The sequence below is a fragment of the Crocuta crocuta genome, unplaced genomic scaffold (assembly GCF_008692635.1).
Source record: "Crocuta crocuta isolate KB4526 unplaced genomic scaffold, BGI_CrCroc_1.0 scaffold548, whole genome shotgun sequence".
Lineage (NCBI taxonomy): Eukaryota > Metazoa > Chordata > Mammalia > Carnivora > Hyaenidae > Crocuta > Crocuta crocuta.
In genome coordinates this window covers 1,781,002-1,788,158 of record NW_027528725.1, presented here as the reverse complement: position 1 = coordinate 1,788,158, position 7,157 = coordinate 1,781,002, and the positions used below count along the sequence as shown (strand labels likewise).

At 47.5% G+C, this 7,157-nt stretch overlaps 1 long non-coding RNA gene across 1 annotated transcript; it reads left to right on the top strand.

Moving 5' to 3' along the window:
* The first annotated feature begins 627 nt into the window (after positions 1–627).
* Positions 628–1,570, top strand: LOC144224343 (uncharacterized). The gene is made up of 2 exons (XR_013333017.1): positions 628–1,180; positions 1,293–1,570. It is a non-coding gene; the product is annotated as an uncharacterized LOC144224343 (long non-coding RNA).
* The last annotated feature ends 5,587 nt before the right edge of the window (positions 1,571–7,157 follow it).

Genomic DNA, 7,157 nt, shown 5'->3' with positions numbered 1-7,157 from the left:
TCCCAGTTTCCCCATCTGCAAAATGGACGGATGCGACTGCCCTACCCTAGTCACACGCTGCTGGGGAATGAAATGCTCCCCCACTCCTTCCCCTGACTTCCCTTCTCTGCTCCCTGTTTGCTTTTCCCTCTGCACCTCTCTGGGGTTTCCGCCGATGGTACCAGCTGAGAAGGAAGGAGCCCTTCCGGACATTTCCGTGCCCTCATCAACATGACCCTGGCCATCGCCCTCACAGCCCAACACCGGAGAGGAGTGCAGTCTGCATTGCTCTTTACATGTTTGAAGTGTGTCCCTGACATTTTCACAACCGGATTATCATTCTTAGACCTTGGGTATCACCTCTGTTGTGAAAATCCCAACTGCGGTCTGCGTGACCAGAAAGGCCGCCAGGGACAGGTTGTGGGAAGAAAGGGGACTGAGCAGCCCTCTGCAGAGTGGAACCTCGCGACTCCAGGAGCCCTTCCCTTGCTGCCGTCAGCCCCTTGACCCCCACGACGTTCCTCGCCGTCCCCACAGCGGCCGCTTGCCTGCACTGCGCATGCCTGGGGTGAAAATTCTCCCCTTCAGTGGGCCCGCCAAGCTCGCTTCCTCCTGGACCACTTCCCGCTGTCCCCCGGGATCCTGGGACCCGAGCAAGGAGGGGCTGCCGCTCCCGCGCTCTCACCCACCCCTGCAGGCCCCGGGTGTCATCTCTTGCAACAGCTGACTGTGACGCCTCCACCACTCTGGTGTCACTTTTAACACCGCACGTTCACACCACCGGCTGACTGTCTGCGCAAGGAGGCCCCAGCGGAGGCGCGTGCAGCCGCACCCCACATGTGGAGCTGTTAATCCGGCAGTTGTTCAGCAGGTCTCTTGGCCTCACCTCCAAACGTGTTACTTCTGGAGAGAACGACACCACGGAACTGCACCAGCTTTCTCAAGGAGTGCCAGGACTCGCCGGTCCTGCGTCGGCCAGGAGGGGAAGGGGGGTGGGGGGGAGGAGGCATTTCGGAGGAGGCGCCGTGTAAAGATCTGGGGTCTGGACCCCCACCCCCCACCCCCTACACACAGTTCCACAAATCAGGAAGAGAAGACGACGACGAGAAAAGGGAAACGGGAAATTGTGTCACCACGCCACTTAAGTGTGTTTTATTAAATCTGCACTTTCCTATGTTTTCAAGGAGTTCGCGACATGATGGTAAGAGACAAAAGCAGCAGACACAGCCTCTGCACACCGTGATCCCAAGTCTGTAATGCGTGGGGTGGACATCACCACCGTTCACCCACATCTGACTCCCATCCATATCCAGGTGCCGCTGAAGGATTTCATTTCCGCACCCTTTGGAGAGAGGCATAGCCACGTGACTTGCTTTGGCCAATGAAATGTGAGGGAAGTAATTCGTCACTTCCGGGTGAAGTCGGTGGTGTTTGGCGGGTGGCGTTCCATTCCGCAGCCGGGAGAGCATGGTTGATGCAGAAGGCCCACAAGGTAACAGGCGCCACCACACAGGGGACAGAACCCCTACAAGTCACCTGGACCACTGTGCTCTGGGTATGAGCAGAAATAAACGTTTTAAATGTTAAATCACTGAGAGTTTTGTGCGGTTTTTTCCGCAGCATGATCTATCCTGTGTTGAAAGATATGATATGAATAGATGCAAAAAAATATCATCAGGAAACACCACAGTTACTGATGCAGTTTGCTTTTAAACTTTGCTGAGTTTCCAAACTTGGTAGAGTCAGCGTTTATTACCTTGGTGATTTTTCTCTTTCAGCTTTATGAAATGCAACTGATATACAGCACTGTAGAAGTCTAAGGTATACTCATTTAATGATTTAAAAAAGTTGCTTCTCTTAAGCATAGCTAGCTTTTCAAATAAATGTGTCCTCAGTATGTGCTAGAGACTTTAGCTAGGGTCATTTCCTTTCTTCCTTACAAAATCCTAAAAGGATTTTCCCATTTTTAAAAGGGTAAATCTGGGGGCGCTTGGGTGGCTCAGGCTATTGAGTGTCCAACTTCGTCTCAGGTCATGATCTCACACTCCTGGGTTCGAGCCCCAAGTCGGGCTCTGTGCTGACAGCTCAGAGTCTGGATCCTGCTTGGGATTCTGTCTTCCTCTCTCTCTGCCCCTCCCCCACTCACACTGTTTCTCTCTCTCTCTCTCTAAATAAATAAATAAATAAACATAGTTTTAAAAATGTTTTTAAAGGGTAAATCTGAGGTTTAGAGAGAGAAGTTGCCAAGTACTCCATCTATGCTCATTATCCTATTTACCTCTTCAGAGGCTTGAAGTATTTTATTCCTGTTTTAAAGATGAAGCTCAGAGAAGTTATGCAAGTTGCCCACTGTTAAACATTTAAGAATTGAGGAAATAAAACTGAAGCAATAACCACAAAAGCAGGCACCTTTTACTGGATGATTCTGTATGCCAGGCCCAGAAATGGTCTCATTTTATCCTCCCAGTAATTCTATGATATAGGCACTAAAATTATCTCAACTTTCTAGAAGAAAAAAATGGAGGCTCAGAGAGACTGAGCTAGTCACCCAGGGCCACACAGCTAGCAGTCTGCAGAGCTGGGACTGGCTTCTTGGTCTGTCCCAATTTTGGACAGATTACTGAGAGCAGAGGCAGTACCAAAGGTGTCCGTAGGTAATACACATACATTTAAAAATTAAATATCTATTTTTATCAAAATCTCTACACAGAATATTTTAAAAATCAAATGGTACCTTGAAGCTGATAATGAGAAGCAGCAGTCCTGGGCCTTCACTCACCACCTAGCCCCCTCCTCTGAGGCAACTACTTTCAACATTTTAGCTATTCCTTCTGACATTTTCTTTCATATTTCTAAATAGCATTCTTTTTTTTTTAATTTTTTTTTTAATTTATTTCTAGGAGAGAGAGAGAGACAGCATGAGCAGGGGAGGGTCAGAGAGAGAGGGAGACACAGGCTCTGAAATAGGCTCCAGGCTCTGCTCTGGCAGTCAGCACAGAGCCCGACGTGGGGCTTGAACCCACGAACCGCGAGATCATGACCCAAGTGAAAGTCGGACGCTTAACTGACTAAGCCACCCAGTCGCCCCTCTAAATAGCATTCTTGACCATTTTTTAAAGTTTATTTATTTTGAGAGTGCATGCAGGGGAGGGACAGAGGGAGAGGGAGAATTTTGGGGCTTGAACCCACGAACCATGAGATCATGACATAAGCTGAAATCAAGAGTCAGACGCTTGACCAACTGAGGCCCCCAGACACCCTGAGCATTATTTTTAAAAAAATTACTTATCGGCTTCCTCCTGTGCTCCAACAGACATCACACACACACACACACACACACACACACTTTTCCTTTCTAGATAATTCTAATATATTTGCTAAATCAATATTCAGTTTTTACTGAATATCTACATATATGTTATTCATAGCTAACAAATACTATATAATGGTTATAGTTGCTGTCTTCTACAGGTTTTTTGTTTTCCCAGGAGTTAGTAATTACCTCAGTTTTCATTTAATTCATTTTTGACTACCTAAATCAGTAACATCAGTAACAATCATTAAATTAGTAACATCACTAATTCTTCCCACAAGTATGTCTAAATTTCTAGCAATAGATTCAAACACATGGTAACCTATCAGTTCTATTATTCTCTTGAAGCTCTCTGTCCTCCTGTTCTTACCTGGACCAGTTGTTCTTCTGGTTGTGTAGTAGTCCTGCAGTTTCTTTTTATCATTATCTTGGAAATTCCCTTCACTTCCTCTGTTAGTTCCTTGTTTCTTAGCTCTTAAGCCATCTTCTTTCTTGGTTTTCTTCCTTCATTTTGTTGTAATATGTATGCCAATAGCTTCCTTGGAAACTGCATATGGGAGTTCAGTTTTTGGATAATTGATTGACAGTTTGGCTGGATGCATAAATCTGGGTTGGAAATAATCTTCCTCCAGAATTCTGAAGTTCCCTATTGGCATGTGGTGTTCTGGGTTGAAGTTAGCAAGTCTAGTGTCATTCTGGTTCTGGATCATCATTATGTGATGATCTAGAAATTTCTTTAATAAAATTCAATATTTATTCTATATTTTAAAAAATGTTTTAATAAGTTAGACTAGCTGGATAAGAAGCTGACACTTTTACATGTTAACCTGAAGCCAGGGGGAGATACTTAGAAATACTGCCATACGGTTACTACCCTTCTGGAGGCCAGTAAATACAACAGAAAAGAGGTATCAGATTGGAGGGGAAGAGGTAACCTATCACTGCCTGGAGATGATTTGACCATTTGCCTGGAAAACCCATAAAAATCAACAGAAAAAAATACCAAAAATTAGAAAACAATTGGGTAAAGTAGCAATTGAGTAAATTAGTATTCTCTCATCAAGTCTTCAAATATAAAGACAAGAACGAGGCCTAAAACAGATAAAAGACTTGATTTGCAAAAGCAGCCTAGAAATAAGCTTTTTAAAAAAATGCAAAATCTATGGGAAGAACGCTTTTTGAATGTTGCTGAAAGATACAAATGTGAATTTAGACCACATTCTTGGATAAAAAGATACAACATTATAAGAATGTCGGTTCTCCTTAAGTTAATCTACACAACACAGTCACAACAGAAACACCAACAGGGTTTCTCATGGAGCTACACAAGCTGATTCTAAAGCTGAGGGGCGCCTGGGTGGCTCAGTTGGTTAAACGTTGGACTTCAGCTCAGGTCATGATCTCGCGATTTGTGGGTTCAAGCCGCACATTGGGGTCTGTACTGACAGCTCAGAGCCTAGGGCCTGCTTCAGATTCTGTGTCTTCATCTCTCTGCCCCTCCCACACACACACTCTCTCTCTCTCTCTCTGTCTCTGTCTCTCTGTGTCTGTCTCTCTCTCTCTTTCAAAAATAAATATTTGAAAAAAATTTTAAGTTGATATGGAAAAATACACAAGCATGATTATCCAGGAAAAATCTGAAAAAGAAATGTAAATTGCAGAGATAACCCTATTGGATATTTATATGTATTTTAAATCTATTCCATAGCTAAAATAATTAAACTATGGTACAAGTCCATGACTAGACATATAATTCAGTAATTATAGGAAGTTGCCTAATATATATAGTAAGTTACTATATGATCAAGTTGGCATTTTAAAAACAGGATTTATCCACATTACTGGGACAATTGGCTGCCCATCTGCAAAAGAAATTTAGATTTTCACTTCACATGTTACACCAAAACAAATTCCACAGGACTCCAACAAAGCTTTAAATGAAATCATGAAATCCTTAACGTACCGGAAGAAAACAGGGAATATGGGACCAATCCCCTATGGCACATCTACTCCAGCTCAACGCCAGGTGACAGTTAGCAGTCGCACCCTGTGGGCTATTGACTGGATCGATTGTCACTTCCATTTCCAGATGCCCTAGTAGAGGCTGCCTACCGGAAGGCCTGGACTAGGTTTGCTACACGTAATATGTTTGATTCTACCAGTATTAAAACATTTTTGGTTTTGATCTACTATTTTTAACTGGGAGATTTCACCCAAAAGCCTGGATTCCAGACTTCCCCTAAAATGTCTGGAAGCCCTGGGCCCTCATTCTTACATGGAACAGTCAACCGAGCCACTGTCCTTTGCTCTGAAGATGGGGCACATGGGCTCCAATAGTACCAGGGATCAGAGCAAGTGCAAGGAGTGGTGACTAGTGAGCCAGGAGCCCAGGGGTGGAGGTGAGGGCATGAGTCTGCAGCTGGTGGGGGGCAGGAAGGGGCAGGGCCAGGAACTATTGGAGGAAGAACTAAGGAAGCACCCCCAGATTCTCACTGAAGTGGGCAAAAGCTCATGAACATGTAAACCAAATGAGGTCACATTCCTGCTGAAAACCCTAACTCTTCACCAGGGAGATGTGGCCACAGCCCATTTCACTGTGCTGGCTGGCACACCAAGCCTCAGGGGCCTTGGGCCATCCCTGCAGCGGCCAAGGTCTTCAGGGCCCTGCACTTACTATTCCCTCTGCCTGAGACACTGTTCCCTGGCCCTTTAGCTGTCAGATGATTATATAAATATTCTCTCCCCAGAGAGGTTTGGAATATGCTTTTGGAGGCTGAGGGGTGGTAAGGAGGCTGATTCCCACACGGGAATGAAAAGGTGGGGCGATTTCTGAGAGCAAAGGGAAGGTTTCCCAGGGACTGAGGTATGGGATAGAGTGGTGCCCTGACTGGATGCAGTTTACCTCTTGAAAGGCTGCCCCTAGCACCCGTGTGGGAGGGAGACCCCAGCGCCAGAGTGGCAGCAAACAAGAAGCTTCCAGGTACCTGGCCTGGTGGGGCATGGCAGGGGAAGTGGGACTAGAGAGAAGTCAGGGGGGTTTGTGACCTGTGGGTAGGGTTGAGGTGAGAGAGTCAAGGGGGACTGTTTGGTTTCCACGCCCGCCGAGGGGTGAGTGGCCCTGGAGAAGGTATGTGTCCTGAGGACCGTGAGTTCTAAGGATGCCCACTTCCTTTGTGCTCCCTTCCACTACCAGCCTGGAGGCAGTCCGATGGCGGCAGAGCCGCAGGCTGGCATGTCAGCTGGGCGGGCTAACGGCACTAGCAGTCCCAGCTCAGTGGCTCAGACCAAGGGGTGTGGAAAGGTCTGGAAAAAGTAATGGTGGAGTCGCGGAGCCCCTGCCTGGGCCGCAGCCCATCCTGGAGAAAGGACACGGGCCAGTGGCCCAGGCAGGAGGCAGATGCCACCTGTTAGCCCCCGAGTCAGCCAACCCCATTGGAAAAGGGAGGGTCTTAGTGGCAGCTCATTGGCAGGGCTAAGGGTAAAGGCCCTACGTCTGGGAAGGCGCAGGTGCCGCGCCCAGGCCCCTCCACCTTGCCCCGCCCGGGCAGCGTCGGGGCGTCTTTACCGGAGAGTACGGCGCACACTGGAGCTTGGTCCGCAGTGGAAACGCCCCGCGCCCGCCCGAAGGCCAGTTTGGGCCGGGAGTGCNCTTCACCCCCGCCCCGGCCCCGGGCGCCAGAGGGCCTCTTAATTGTTCCCAGAACGGGTGGCGTTTAGATCAATTAATATGCAAAATAGGAGTAAATCAGCTCATTCGCGGGCCCCACGCAGGGCGAGGAGCCGAGGCATTTGCTATGCAGCGAGGTCGCGGCCCCCGCCGCGTGTTTATCTGGGGAAATGGAAATCAGGCGGCGCACAAAGCCGC